Source organism: Cupressus sempervirens, chromosome 10, assembly GCF_028749045.1.
Source record: "Cupressus sempervirens isolate cs-2001-9-10 chromosome 10, ASM2874904v1, whole genome shotgun sequence".
NCBI classification, from domain to species: domain Eukaryota; kingdom Viridiplantae; phylum Streptophyta; class Pinopsida; order Cupressales; family Cupressaceae; genus Cupressus; species Cupressus sempervirens.
The window spans coordinates 228,162,519-228,179,461 of NC_143127.1; the positions used below are offsets into that span (position 1 = coordinate 228,162,519).

General features: G+C 34.0%; 1 pseudogene; it reads right to left on the bottom strand.

The window, feature by feature from the left end:
• Positions 1 to 3,665: 3,665 nt before the first annotated feature.
• On the bottom strand, positions 3,666 to 4,235 carry LOC149533461 (dirigent protein 23 pseudogene; annotated as a pseudogene).
• Between the last annotated feature and the right edge of the window lie 12,708 nt (positions 4,236 to 16,943).

The window sequence follows — 16,943 nt, forward strand, 5'->3', positions numbered from 1 at the left end:
GTAGAGTATGTTGTAGCAACAATAAACTATTCTAATATTGTTTGGTTTAAATAGTTGTTAGAAGGTATGAAGGTTGAGATCAAAGAGCTAGTTGTTCTATTTTGTGAAAATACAAGTGTAATCAACATATCTAAGAATCCAGTGATGCATTCAAAAACCAAGCACATTGCAATAAAGTATCACTTTGTCAGAGAATTAGTGCAGGATAAGGAGATCAGATTGGAATATGTCCATACAAAGGAAAAAATTGTTGACATATTCACCAAGCCATTACCTAAGGATGCATTCTTGTATTTAAGAGGTAAGCTAGGGGTCATTCCCCTATCTGAAGTTCACTAAAATGAAGTTTTTAGTGATGCATCAACAGGGACCAAGTTGAAGATCTTTTAGTTGATGCAGCATAGTCATGGAAACATTGCATATGAATCAATACTTAAGGTACATTATTACTCATTTGGTTTTTTTTTTGTTGTCTTTGGCATGTGTTGTCAAATAGGGAGAGTATACTGTCATATCTTTCTAAAATTTGAATTTGTTTGTGGCGAGTTTGTTGTTTGAAAAGAAGCTATGTAATTCGTTCACAGAGGGAGATTACTATATTTGAGAAGTTTGTGCCTTAAAATCTAAGAGGGAGAAATGTTCTATCAGATAAAGGCTTGTTCTAAAATTTTATTTGCTATGACATGTTGTGTTGCCATCAATGCCTAAGAGGGAGATTGTTGGATACAATTGTTCAATTGTGTGTTGTCTTTGATGTTACACAAATGTCATATTAGCTATTAGACAGAGTCTACCGAGCTTAGTTGGTCAGCAAAGAAAATTATAGAGTCTACTGAGCATTCCTAGAAGTTACTCTATGAAACAATTTCTACAGAGCTCACTCGTGCATCAAAGGTTTCTGTGGCAGAAGTCAGATTCTACCGAGCTCACAAGGTTAGCGAAGGAAAGTTAGTGTTTATCGAGTTCACTCAGTCTCGAAAGGATTTTGCAGAGTTCGCAGTGTTTATCGAGCTTCAGTTGGTTAACACTGGAAATCATTTATGGAGCAGTGTTTACCTAGCAGAGTTGACCAATGAAGAATTTCATTATTTTGGGAAATAAAGCTTAATTATTTTATGTAGTGAATGTAGCCGACTAATGTAATGATTATTGGTAATTGTAACTTGTAAATGAGCCGACGGGATAATTTGTAAGGTATGAATAAAAGGTCAAGTTGTGAATTCAAAATATGGGGATGAATGGATGGATGAATGAGTGAGCATGCCAGTGTGAAGAGGAACGTGTGAGCAAAGTTTGAAGAAGGATTAGATATCCTTGAGAAGCAACAAAGCTGTATTCGATCAAAGAGGATCTAGTGAAGAAAAATAGAGATCTGTATCAACAAAGTTTAGTTGCATCTCATTCAGGTCACTTCATTGTTACTTTCTCATTACTGTAGCAGTGATTTTCAAATCTCTTAACAGAGTTGGTTTAACAACCATTTTGTAAATCATCTAACAAGGTGGATAGTTCTATTGAATTGTTCTAAAGTCCTCTAGCAAGGCCACTCCTACCAGGGTGATTAAATCCTTTAACAAGGTTACACCTCACAGTGTATTTTGTAACCTTTAACAGGGTTGGATCCTAATAGGGCTCACTTTAGAAGAGTGAAAATTGGTAGCTAGTTACTTGGTGGTTTTTTCCATATTGAGTTTCCACGTTAAATTTAGTGTCTCTTGTGTTCATGTTATTTCTTTTATGCATGCATGCTAAATCTTTGTGAATGCTTAAAGATCAGTAATAACTTATAGTACATCTACTGAGTTACATTATTTTCCTATGTGGCTACCGAGTGATAGCAGTAACTAGTTTTTTAAGACATCTAAGGAATTTATGGATTTTTTTTTGTGCTTTGAGTTTTGTTGGGGCCTTCTCTTACTTCTCTCTAAATTTTGGGAGTATCTTCCAGATCCTAGGATTGGATCTAAGTTTTTTTTGGGAAAGCTTTTGCCCATCCTTCTTTCATTTTCCTATAGGTGTAGAGCTCCCAACCCATTGTTTTCTAGGAGATCTTTATGCTCCTTCCTCTCTATTGTGTGGATATTTTATTTATCATACAATTTAGAGGGTTTTCTTTGGTCTTCTACTTTGATTTGGTGTCTTCTTTGGACTCTTCTATTGTGGGCATTTTTCTTCTTCTTCTGGTTTTCTCTTCTTTTATCTTTTCTTGAGGTGGAGTCTCACCCTATCAAGGTGGATTCTCTACTTCTAGTTATGCTCCTTATTGGTGTCATTTTTCTTCTAGTCTACTCTTTTCTAGTCAATTATCCAATGGAGGTGGTTATTTTCTTCTGGGAAGAGGTTTTTGGTAGCACTATGTAGTCTTTCTTGAATTGTGTTAGCTAGAGTTTGGGTTCCTTCTATAGGTTTCCTTACTCTTTCTCCTATTCTTCTTATCCTTTCTTCTTCTTCTTCTTTCTCCTTCCTTACTCTGGAGCAAAGGGTTGTCTCAAGTTTCTGGTTTGGGGTTCCCACCTAAACCTTATGTTTTCAAAATTTATTTTTTGTAGATGTTGGGTCTGGGTCCCTATGATTGTAGCTTTATTGAAAAGATCCTTGAATTCATCTTTGGTGAGTTCCTTTCCTCCCATCATTTTGACTTGATGTTACTCTTATTATAGAGTTTAGGCTATCTTCTCTCTTTATCTAATTAGAACTCAATGTCTTCTTCAATTTTATTTTGAATTGCACTTTAACACATAGATATGTCTCTGATTATATGAATTCAATGTTTTTCTTTTATTCTATTATAAATTATGCTATGTGTATATGACTATATATTTTTCTATAATGTATAAGTGAAAGCTATTATCAAGATTGTTGTAAGAAGAAAAAGAAAGTATTATATTGTAATATCTACTCATCCTATAAGAGGATTCCTTTTAGCCTCCTCTTGTCCACATGGGTTGGATCCACTTTTTTCTTCGTGGATTCATTGCATCCTTCACTTGTTTTTTTTCTTAGATTAGTTGCTGAAGTTGTTTTCCTAGCTATTGGAGACTTTTGTTTTTATCACATTCCTTTGATGATCCTGACTCATTATCTCTAGATTTGAACATTGGACTCCATTCGACAACATGGTGCTTATCTAGGAAGCTCATATGTCTACTCTAGAAGATGCTTCCGCCAATACACTAGAATGTTCTATGAATAGCATGATGACTCTTCTTAGACTATTTTTTATTGAGAGGAAAAAAAAGTCTCTTATTGATCATTATATATAGATTGTCCCACCGACGCCAAAGTTAAGCCCCAATTCTTATGATGAATAATATTTTGTTCAATTATATCATCTTATTTTTAATATATATTTTTTGTCTTATTACATATCTATTATCCTCATGCACTATATTACATTAAGAAAATGTAACATTTCAGTTCATCTAGGGTCAAACTATACTTCAAAACTCCACTCTTCAACTTGCACCTTCATCCAAATTTCACATAATCTTGCATGGACTATCTTTCTTTTTATCTTTTCTTTCTTAATATCAAATAAGAATCAAAAGACATCCTCAAATAAAGCAAGATCAAAATTATGGATCTTTCTCCAACACACAAATCCATTACCTAAAGAGACCCAATACATAATCCATTCATGCTCCCAAACGGAGGATATTGATGTACTAGTAATGAAGAACGGTGACATTATATTGGATAATTGCATTCCCAGAGGTAAGGTCCAAGGAATGTGTGTGGGCGAGGGCATATCCTCTAGCCATCCTGAATTTCCCACTCCCTCCCACAATTGGCATCTCCCTCACCTCGTTCAACACAGCATTATGACCCACCACGGACAGCGTGCTTCCATTGTATTCTCCACTCTGAAAAACGTAAGTGACCGCCATTAACAGCTGAAAATCCTCCTGACTGGCAATCACATACACACCCTGAGCTCTTCCCAATAATTTGGAGGTGGGTTCGGGACCTTCCGTCAAGAGGTCATCAATCACCATCACCGTTCCGAATAAAGTGGAAGAAGTATTGCTGGATGGAGCGTGAGCCACCTCCACGGCCGTCACATTCTCTCCCGATACTTTGTCATGGAAATAGAAATGCAAGTTGCTTAGTTTTTCCTCCCCCACTTTGAACTTTGCTGCCGTCGTCTCAGTCTCAGTTGATTGTGAGGCAAAGAATATGAGAATACTCATGACCAGCACTGCAAATGCCACAGAATGTGTATAAACCTCCATCATCCCCAACTGTTGACTACTCTTTCTTTGAACGACTAAATAGACCGACAGATACCAAGCATCTAACCCTAATGCCTATTCTGTTATTCCCCTTTTGTTTTCACTCTACTTGTCCTTCAACATCCCTGATTACCTCTAATGTTTGGATTTGTTCTAACCTCTGCCATCTGCTGCAAAGCATCAACTTTACCGTTTGTTGGATTATTAACATTTTGGTTTTTTCTAATTGTTGCATGTTTAATGGTTGTTCACACTGAACTTGCCGACCGCAGATCCCTGTAACAATTCTAACTCTTTTAAATGTTGTGAATTTGTCGGGGGCATCTTATATGCATTTGGAGTTAGAATGGCACGGCCTTGATGCTTCGACGGACTCTTTTGGTTTTCTTCGTAGCTGTTCTCTTGACTTGCAATATCCTCTTTGATGATTATATTATATGACAGCAGCATTGGAAGATATTACTAAAATGTTTACATTTTCTTCTTTTCTAGTTGTTCATTGTAATTGTCTTGTTCTATTTACTTTTGGTTTTTAAAATATTTATAACATTTCAAAAAATATATAATAATAATATAAAAATAAATTGTATATATTATAATGTTTTATTAAAAAATAGAATATTTACAAGCAGTGTGAGTTTAACTATGGTGGAAACTCCGTAGTTAAGCGCGTTCAAGTTGGAGTAGTACTGGGATGGGTGACCTCCCGGTAAGTCCATGTGCTTCACCTAGATCCAATGAATGCTAAGTGTTCCATTTATTCTCATGAGAGATGTATTCATGTGTGAATTACTACTCATGAAACATGAGTCAATGACATAGTTAAATTGATAGCAATATCACAATTTGACTTGATGTAGAAATATTCTACTTATCAGAATATTTACATATTAATCATTTAATAAACTTAATGTCCTTGTTAGTTTTTAAAATATATTATAATGAACAATTAAAATAAATTATCAAACTGTATATTTTTAATATGTGTTTTTTTTCTTTCTTTTTCAATTTAGCAATGTAACATATACATGTTTAGGCATGTTAACATTTCTTAAATGCATTTTGAAGTTAAATTTTACTATTACAAACTGAATTATGTTTTACACATGTGTGTATCTATGTATATATGAAAGTAAACTTTATGACAATATTTCATAATATATTTCTCATATCATTAAAGTTATGAAATCCCACATTCAAAATAAAATATAAATAATCAAAGGAAAAATAAGAATAAAAAATAATATTGTGATTAGGTGTGTCAACATTTTGTAAATGCATTTTGAAGTTAATTTTTTTTTTTGCAAAAGTGGATGAGCCACTAGATATATATTTTAAATAAATTGGTTCAAGAGCTCAACTAGGAAAGAACCAAAAAGAAAACCGAGCATCGTTGCAATATGTACAAATAACTAACATCAATATATACAACCTTATTATATTGATGAACAAAACTAATTATCGATGAACAAAACTCATATCATCAAAAATTCAAATTTTGTCGAATTTAACATTTTCATCACACAACAGGCATGGAGGCCTCGAATTCTGTCAAGATTTTCAACAATTTATATGACATGCCTAAAGTATGGAAAGTAGTCCAAAAGAAAATAGAAAGAAAATTTTATGCTATCTTTCTACCATATCCTCCCCTGAGGTGCCCATAACAGGAGTGGTTGCCAGGCTAGAATTTACAGAGAGGCCCCATCCAAGATTTGAACATGTTAAAGGAGCAACCTCCCATCCCAAGCTCAGGCCCTCCGTAGCAGCATCTGAAACACCAATGGAAGATGACGCACCCCAAACATTTTCTTTGGTGACAACTAAGTGAGGTAGCCAAGTAGTTTCTTGTGAGACATGGTGGACAAAACCAGGAGCATTAAGAGCTAAAATCGACTAGCCTCCTAGTTCACTAACTGACTAAGTTGGGGGAGCCAAAGGTGTCTTCACAAATTTTTCTCGTGCTTCAAAAACTAGAATGCCCAAAATGTCAATCAGAGAAAATCCTACTTTCTTAATGTCCTCTATCAGTTGATAACCTAGAGCACGTGCTATGAATTGTAGGGTATTAGTCAGGAACCGAGGATTATGCCAAAGGATTTCTGTAGCGCTTCAAATGTAATCATAGCCTTATGATTCTTCATAAGCATGGTTCTTGAGAATATTCCACCTACCAAGGCATTTTTGAACCATAGATCATAGCTCTACATCACCCTTTTCAACTTGTTTTTAGTCCAGTATTCCTGTCAGACCACCTTGATAGCAATAATTTCCAATCTTGATGTTGACTATAGGAGATCCATGGCATTAGACAGGAATATGGAAACCAAAGTTGAAGGAAATAACACATTTCTTACGGATACAAAAAAGTGATCCTCTCCAATTATGGTTTGAATCACTTAGTGAATGTTGTAGGAGTGCACAATGAACATAGTGTCCAAGACCACATCGTCTAGAGGGTGAGAGATTGCATCTTCCTCCAACGCCAGTTGAAGTTTGATTCTAAAGTTTTTAGGAAGAATTCAGTTGTGAAATTGGTGACAAGAATCACATTTCATGCATGATTCTTGTGAAAGCGACATTTTGAAGGCAATTTAGATGGCAAGAATAGAAAACCAAAAAGATGAAGGCGAAGAGGTCCATTTATAAAATCAAAATCCAGTTGCAATTTGTGTTGGGAAAAGTACAAAGTTGATGCCCCCAAAATTTATGAATAAGCAAGTTGATCTATTGCCGTAAGTATTTGAGTTTAATCTTGTCATGTACAAAGTACCACATGCCCAAATTAAAGAAAAATTGTACTTCAGATGATGTCAGCCAAGAAGATTCTTCTCAATGAGGAAGATTTAGTATGATTTTACCATAATCTTGCACATGGTAGTCTGATTTATAAAGACACCATTTACTATTTGGTACCCAATTTGGATAATGCTTGGTGACCATTGAGTGATGTTAGACTACCCATGAGTGCTCGGTTATAGCTATGGTCAAGTAGCATGGTATATGTAGACCACTCGACATATGTAGACCACTCAGCACATGAAACAAACTCGGTATATGTAGGCCACTTGGTACATGTAGACCACTCCAGACATGAAACACACTCGACACCTATAGTCAATGGCTTGGCATATGTAGACCACTTGGCACATGAAACACATTCAGCACCTGTAGTTAGTGGCTAGCTCCATATTACTTGGCATATGTAGACCACTTAGAACATGAAACACATTCAACACCTGTAGTCAGTGGCTAGCTTGACATTACTCGGCACATAAGGAATTCTGGCTTGCACATCATGAACTGTGACTTGACATCTATATATCACTCAGCACATGTAACACACTTGGTGCCTGAAATCACTGGCTTACTCAGTATAAAGATCACTTGGCACATATAACACACTCGACACCTGAAGTCCTCAACTGTGACTCGACATGTATAGATCACTCGGCACATGTAACACACTCGACACCTGGAGTCACAAGTTTACTCAGCATCAACTGTGACTCGGTACATATAAATTAGTCGACACATGTATCATGCCTGGAACCTAAAGTCACTCAACACATATAAGAAACTTTGGCTTGACACCTATAAGAAATTCTAGCTTGGCACCTAAAGTCACTCGGCACCATTAAGAAATTCTAGCTTGGCGCATGCATTGTACTTGGCTTCTATAGGGCATTAGCCATTAGCTCCTGCAAGTCCTTATAATGCTCCATGAATGCAGAAGAATTTAATGTAAAAGTTGTAATCTCATTACAACCTAAGTTGGAGAGATAATCTTCCATTCTATTACCCTCTCTGTATGTATGTGAAATTTTGACCTCTTGAAACTGATCAATGATATTCCAAATTTGTTGGAGCATATATTTGAGTTTCCAAGATGATGATTGTCTCTTGATACAAGCTAAGATTATAACTTGAGAGTCACCTTCAATTTGCACCTAATGGAAGTTCCCTGTCTTTGCTAGAATTAGTCCTGAGAGCAACGACTGAGACACAGCCATATTGTTAGTTCATATAGGTAGGGATGCCATTGCAATTGCCAAGAAATTACCAATGCAGTCTCTAATGCAAGCTCCCAAGCATGATTTTCCTGGATTACTTCTAGAAGCTCCATCAAAGTTGAGTTTGACAAAGCCAGGCATAAGTGGTTTCCATTTGACTGTGGATCTATCTATAGTAGCATGCAACTTTGAAGAGGTTCTAGTTCCAAATGGAATGAAAATTGATTTCCATTCTCCAATGATACTTCCATCAAAATGGTACATGTGCGTTATCCTAGGAGGGAGGGTCATTCTCAGTAGAGAATGAGAAGATTAAAATGGGTCCAAATGTCAAGGCTTGCACAATACAAACCAACTATTATAACCTTGATGAGATGTTATCTAAACCCTAATGATGGCTAAATATTTCTTTTTAGTTCATTTTTCCTAGCATTTACTTTAGGCAATTATATTCCTATTCTTATGAAATGGTAGTAATATTTTGTTATCTATTTTTAACTTGAACTGAAGGAAAAACAAAATCGTGAACCATGATTTTGAATAATAATCCTTTCTAATGTTGATTAAATGACAAGGTCATTTTGTACTCCAATATGTAGTAAATACACTTGCATAATTGAAACTATCAATGCTTATTTATAGATGTAAACTTTTCCTTGAAACAATTACACTAACAAGATAGGCGTGAAAGCCTAGGTCACACAAATGGAAAAGATAAACTTCCAAATATTTACATATGAATGATGAGCTACTCGATATGAACCCTATGCAAATTTTTTTCTGATGCTTATGATCAATTCACAACCCAAGGATGGGTGGAGAATATATATAGACAAAATTGCACACTGTCTTAGGAATTGCATGTGGGCATGTTGTCCAAGTGCTAAGAGATTGGGACACCTATATTGTGGTACCTTGTTAAACATAACCTCTATGATTTTGATTAATGATCTTTCATAATATATCATGTTTCTACCTTTTGATATACTGCTATACATGTATAATACACATGTGATGTTGACTTGACATACTAAGCTATTTATATTCTTTAGAGATGAAGTATATTTCTATCATGGGATGAATATCTTGATGAAATTTTATGGTGATAAGATGGGCATGAAGGCCAAGGTTACATAAATGGAAAACATGGATTTGTTAACCTTTTTCAGGTGATCTATAAGTTTGTAGGGATGATCTACTCATTAATGAGTGCCATATGTTAGATGGTATATATAAGTGACTTAAATTATGTGATCAAGTTATGATCTAGAATTTGCTAGTTGAAGAATTCCAATTTTGAATTCTTATCTTACTCTTAGTTATTAAACCTTGAAAATTCTCTTATAAATGAAGATATCAATATGGGAATCAAACTAATGATATGCCGAGTGTCAACATGAGTATGATAGGAATATGAAATAGAATATCCTACAACATAATCAACTCAAGTGATGCTGAGGTGACCACGACTTACAGTAAAATGAACTCAGGTGAGTATGTGTTTAATTTTATGATATCATGCAAGCATCTTTGTGGAAACATTGGAGTAAACAAAGACCTTGAATTCTTATCATGATTTAGATTTTGATCCAATTTTGAAAAGAAATGATATCATGACACTATATAAATCTTGTATTTGAAATATTCTTTTAGTGTCTAAAATTGCAGAGATCATCGAAGATGATGAAACACAAAGGGGAATGGTACATTATATTCCAATTTTAAATGCTCCTTTATAATGTTCTTTACAATTTCAAGTTCATTGAGGATGATGAAACACAAGGGGAATGGTATGTTACATCCCAATTTTTGACCTAATTTAAATGTTATTATAGCCATTGAGGTTCACATGAAGTCAGTTAGTAGTTAAATTTGTTCTAATCCTGTGAAATGGTAAGATGGTTAGTTATTATAATTTCATGTAAAGATAACATGCTAGTTGATTATTTATCATGAATTCATGGAATTGAAAAGGCAGTTAGCTGTTATGATTATTTATGATTAAATAACTTGTTATGGTAATATCATTTAACTGCGGAGAATTTCCTTGTAGAAAGCACATTGAAGGGGTGGAAGCATTACCAAAAAAGAATTGGGCACATGAGCATCACCATCATTGGGGAAATGGGTATGAATTGTGAATCACATGGTTGAGGACCTAGCAACTTGAACATCATGATACAATTGATGGAACTGCATGAGCTATTAAATAAACAATTTAAAACATAAATTAACTTTATTAAAATATAATGCATACCTCAAAGGTTTTGAATCATCTTTCACCATATTATTTTAATATATGTTCACGGACAATAATATATACCTATGTACATACACATAGATATAAATATAAATTGACACCATAATATTATTTTCTTTATAATATAATTATGTCACCTCGCCAATATATCTATCTGTACGTAGATAAATATAAACCATAATATTTTTGATTTATAACCTTCAAATCTTCTTCCATCCTTTTATTCTCTTTCTTGCTTAAAATTGATTGAACACTTGGCTCATTTATTTGACGTCCAAGAGCCAATACATTTCCTTTATGTTACAACTTCTTGGAAACTAAGAAGTTACATTATTCCTTTTATAAGAAGTTGTAAGTGAGAGGTGGATGTATCTTTTTCAAGCACCCAATTCTCTCTCTCTCTCTCTCTCTCTCTCTCTCTCTCTCTCTCTCTCTCTCTCTCTCACACACACACACACACACACACACACACACACACACACACACACACACACACACATTTTTGACTTTCTTTCATAAGTTGATAACATGCAAATCTCAAATGGAAGATCACTGCCACCCATAGAAATCCAAGTTTTATTTTATAATCTTGATTGCATAATAGTTTTATTTTATAATATTGATTGTAGAATATGTGATACATTTTTACATTGGATATTGGTGCCTAAAGAACATTTATGGGAGGCTAAATCATAGTGGCTAGCTAGGAAAACACTTCCTTGATATAACATCCAACTTTTGTATTCATCAGCTGTCTTCTTCCATATTACGGACCACATGTTTCATAGCACGATAACTCTGTTGTTATCAATTGTAATCATTGCATTGTTCCTTTCCATGATTTCTTTATACTATTATTCTGCCGAAATTGTGAGCTATTTTCATACTAGGTTTAGCATTCAATAACTTCATAGTCGAAAGTGAGGTAGGTTGTTGAGATTCCACCAAGACCCCTTTTCCTTTTCAAATTATTCTAGACTATTTGGAGATCCAAAATCTAAACATCACAATATGATTTTCTTATTCATTTGTTACAACAAACCTAAATTACATAGCAGTAAGCTACAACTTATCTCATGATGCAAAATATCTTGCTTGATATCATAGGTTAGACCTTCTCTAATTAGAGTTGTTTATGGAAAATAAATGCCAAGTAACCATGTTATGATATCATGATTTATTATTCCATTGGAGATGAAAATTCAAATGATATTTTCTGCAAGTCTTAAAGAACATTTTCATCAAATCATAGGTTGTGATAAGATGGAACATATATTAATCATGAAACAGTTGAGAATCAACAAAAAGAACTGATTGCTCTAAGATTCAAACAATTGGGACTCACTCAACTGTACAACCAAGGAAAAGGGTGAAGACGTGAGAGAAAGGAGTCTGCAATAACAAGAAATAGAATTAGATGTGATTTAACAATGTTTATTTGTTTTAAAGGAATCATTTAGTAGCTCATGCATGATCATGTTTATTATTTACTCCTATAGTTAATTTGAGTGGTGTTATTAGATACCAAGACGCTCAGTGGCTGGCAAGGTGTTCCATGTCTATTCTAGGTAGGGAGGGTCTTTCTCATTTGAGATTATGTGGGGGGTAAGTTATGGTCAGAGATTGGGTTTTTAAGCCCTTGAAAATATTTCCCCTCTCCACAAGATGTCAGACATGCATAAGATAAAGATAAGCTATGCATTCAAAAATTTGTTAGAAATAGGTATTTTTACTTTTAAGATATAAATTCAAGTAGAAGGTAAGACTAATTGAGTTGTATCAATGTTACAATTTTTTTTTAAATGAAAGCAACTCTTATTGTCAATATAATTGGTAATTAGTTAGATTAGTTGATATTCTAATTGAATGTGGAATATATTTATTTTCGAGAGATTGATTTATCTAATGGATTGTTATTTCAATCTTTCATTTATAAGAATAATGGCTATCTTCTAATCTTATGTTATTTCTATAGTTAAGCCATCAAAAATAAAGGAATGATATAGTGGTATTGATGCCCTAAATGATACAGTGGTATCTAATGCCCTAAATGATATAGTGGTATCTGAAGCCTTAAATGATACAGTAGTATCTGATGCCCTAAATGATCTAATGGTAATTGATGCCCTAATTGATACAGTGGTATGTGATGCCCTAAATGATATAGTGGTATTTGATGGTAATTGTCAATTGATCCTAAGTGATATTTGTGGACTAATCTGGGTGATTGCAGAAGCATCCCTACATTAATTTTCGGTTTGAATTCCATGGTATGTAGATTTTAGATTCCATAATAAATTCATTGATGGTATTTTCAGATGTTAGTTATAAATTTTCTATTTAAGTAATTGTAACTATTAATCTCATTCACATGAACATAACCGATATAATTGTCTTCCTATGAAAATGAAGTAATAACTATATTTCTTTGATATGTTAGTTGTTAATTAAGACCTAGGAAAAAGCGGTTGTTACACTCTACGAATCAACAAACTATCTCCATTTGTTTTAGGTTCATTTACTGAGTCTTTATCCTTTTATACTATAGTAGTTCTTCTATCACCAACTTTAGTACATTCAAAAGATTCATGACCTTCTTCACCACATTTGTAGCAAGGACCCTTAAATCTGCCTTTTTTTTTCCTTTTCTTGTGTTCAACAAGTTTTGGTTCATCTTCAATAATTTTTTTTTTTCACCAAGCGATCCTGCTTCTCCTTCCCTTAAGGATTACCTTGATGTCTTCTCTTCAACTTATCTTCTTCACTCAAATCATATTGATAATAATCCTCAACCAAATCAATATTTAGGGTACCAACCTCATCCTGAATAATAATCTCAATCCATTAATATATCTATCCACCTTCTCCTTAGATAGTTCTCTATGTCCAGACTTCTTAAACTTTAGATTCTGCAACTTCTTAAACAACTCAAGTTCATAATCAACATGAATAAGCTTAGCCTTCAATTTAGTCATCATGAATCTCCATTTAGTGATCTTCATTTCACCTTCCTCTTCTCTATCTCATTGAAATTATTTCCACCATAAAGCAACATGTCTTTTCAACTTAGTTTGTGCCAACCTCACTTTAGAAGATCTTCAATATCCTCTAACTCGAAGTAATTTTCCAATTCACTAATCCAATCAATTAGGTCTTTAGGATTGAAAGAACTTGAAAAATTAGAAACCTCCATCTTATGCTTCAGCTTCAACTGAGATCCAAATCTATCAAATAGACTAGTGCTATTTCCCTTAGGTCTCTCAACTTGATTAGTTCTACCTACACCACTTGATATAACAACCTCAAATTCTTCAGTAGCTTCCTCATAATGATCTTTGGTACCCATTTTCTGAGGTACACAACCTATAACACTTATGACCTTAGCGATCATATAACTCTTCATTAGCATCATCTCATATCTAAATTATTCTTTATTCTTCTTTGAGATCCTCATTTATACAACATCATAGAGATATTCAATTTCTCCAGGGTCCAATTGTCTTGAAGGAATCTTCCTAGATCTTCATAAACCTTCTGCAACAAATCAACCAAATCCAACCTTCACTTTCATACCACCTGACACAGTGCAAGGCAGGAGAGTTCCCAAAGGAGGTGTCCTAGCCCCTAAAAAACAACCACACGATGGAATATAAATAATAACATAGAGACTTAGATCCACACAATGTCAATTATCTTAATAATATTTTCATCCAACATGCTTGGTTACGACCAAATACATCAACAAATACAATAAAAGTTCAACAATATCTCACAAGATCCAAACCTCTAGCTAGCCTAGATCCACAACCTAGTAGAGAGATCCAAGAAGAATCTAAACTCATGATCACAAGCTAGTAATCAACCTTCTTATTTCCCAAGCCACACTTAGCTTCTAGCTCTTCTCAAACTTCGCTATCTCCCCTACTCCTCTTCTTCCACTTGATCTCCCCCAAGATTATGCCTACAAAGTTACCCAAGCCCTTCTTAAATATTGCATGACCACAAGTTTCCCTATTTTTGTTATATTTATTAAATACACCCACATTAAATATATCCATCAAACCACAAGTCAAATTGTGCAGATATTAAATACAAGACATAAAATTAAATACTTAGGACAGACCTAAAGTTTACAATGCATAACTAACTCATAAGACCACATAAGCATACATGCAATTAGACATAGGTCCACGTGCCAACCAACTATCCAAATTCAAGAGTCACACACCAAATCCCTCGGATCAAAGTTCACAAATGAAATCTCCAAATCTTTGCCAATAAATAGGAACACATTACTAGCAACCACTAAAATGGCTCTAACTCCAAGACGATGACTCCAAGCATCATGCATACTTAAGGAAAGGTTCCCTAATATGCCTTGAATAGGTCCCCAATCATGCAAATCATAACTCCACAAACTCAAGCACAAAGCCCTTGCATACAAGATTGCTAACTTCCCTAGGATACTACTGCATCACATAACCCATAATATCAAGACTTGCATTTTGGATAATGTTATCTCCCTTTTGTTAGAGTTGATTTAAGGGGTTCAAATCCAAACCCATAATTTGTTCTATGATCATATGTATTCTAGAAATGTACATAATGTCAAAAGTGTAGTGCCTGCCAATATATTGTATTTAAAAAAAAAAACTTAGCCAATCAAATTATCAACACATCACATTCACTTTCTGCTACTTACCCACGCTAGGCAGGGACTCCAGCTACAAGCAACCCTTGTTTTTGTTTCTCTTCTTAACTGTTTCTATGGTCTTTCTTATTTATTAAAAAATTAGAATATTTAGATTTGAATTATTAATATTATTTTTATGTTTTTATTAGTTTATTTATCGTATCTTTTGTACTATACATTACATATATTATTAGATAAACTAATATCTTTTAGATATCTAGAATAAATAAATAAATATTATTCCACTTAACAATTATACAAATTAAATTTTATAATGTCATTATAGTAGAAATTCTATTACAGATGTGTGTGTGTGTGTGCGCGTGCATGTGCATGTTCGTGTGCATGCACGTGCGTGTGCGTGTGTGTACATATCTACATGTACATGTAATTTTGTGTACAAAGAAATATGCAAGTGTGTGTGTGTGTGTGTGTGTGTGTGTGTGTGTGTGTGTGTGTGTGTGTGCGTGCGCGCGCGCGTGCGCACATATCTACATGTACATGTAATTTTGTGTGCAAAGAAATATATAGGTAAAATTCATGATAACATCTCATAATGCATTTCCCTCTTATCAAAAAATATAACCATTAATAGTATTGTTCTACTTAAATATAGCCATTCAAGATTATCAAGTTAATTTCTTTATAAAACCTTGTACATCACATCATAATTCTAAAGTTCTCATTCATTACAATTATGAAAAGGGATAAATGAAAAGTGGCTCAATTGGTTCATATTGTTGAGAAGATAAATAATGATGATATAGATGCTAATGAAAAGTTGATGGAGTGGAGTTCCAAAAAATTTGAGAAAAAATTCATTGAAAAGGTCTCTACTCAAACTATAATAAGAAACTTGGACACTTGTCAAATCTAATAAATACTGTAGAAGATGTTCTAAAGAATATTATTTCTTTGCACAAAAATTTGTGTCATGTCAAATTATTTACAAAGGAGAATCAAGATTTGATTGAAATGAAACAATTAGATTTGAAAGCGTGAACACATTATTTGAAAATGGGTGCAAGTTCTAGTGCCAATTATTTCAATAAATTAGCTTTTGTTCAAGGAAGATTAATTGAGTTGGTGGCTAATGATGGAAGAGTAAGGGCTAAGTTCCTCTCCATTTGGACAATGCTGTTACCTCATTTAGAAGTTAGGCAGAGACAGCTTATATTAGCGAAGGAGGTAGCACAATGAAATCCAAATCTCTCCATGATTGACAGTTTAGTTGATCTGGCTTCCATTCTAGAAATAAAGACTCAACTACTAGAATCAGTCAAAAATAGTTGGGATCATGCCCTAACCATGATACCATAGGTTTAGAAACCATTTTTGGATAAGTATGGTTTGACCCCTACACCCCAGTAGTCATAAGTGACAAAAATGAGGGGGGATGTATATATGTATTGGGGAAATATATCATAACTTAAAGGGAAAACATATGAAGATGTATATCAAACATAAGATTCATTAAAAAACATGTAATCTAGAGTCAGAGTATATAAGTCATGTATATATAATTTTTATATATTGAAGTCTTTATGAAGACTGAGTCATAGTCTAAGGGGGAGTACTCTTTTCAGTTTGGATGTAATGTGAAATCATGACAAAGTGTATTTGCCACTAATGTCAAAGGGGGAGATTGTTGATCCCTACAACTTGTTGTTTATTAATGCCAAACACTTAATCAATTACATGATAGATTTGGTTGGCCATTACTACAGCTAAGTAATGTATTTAGA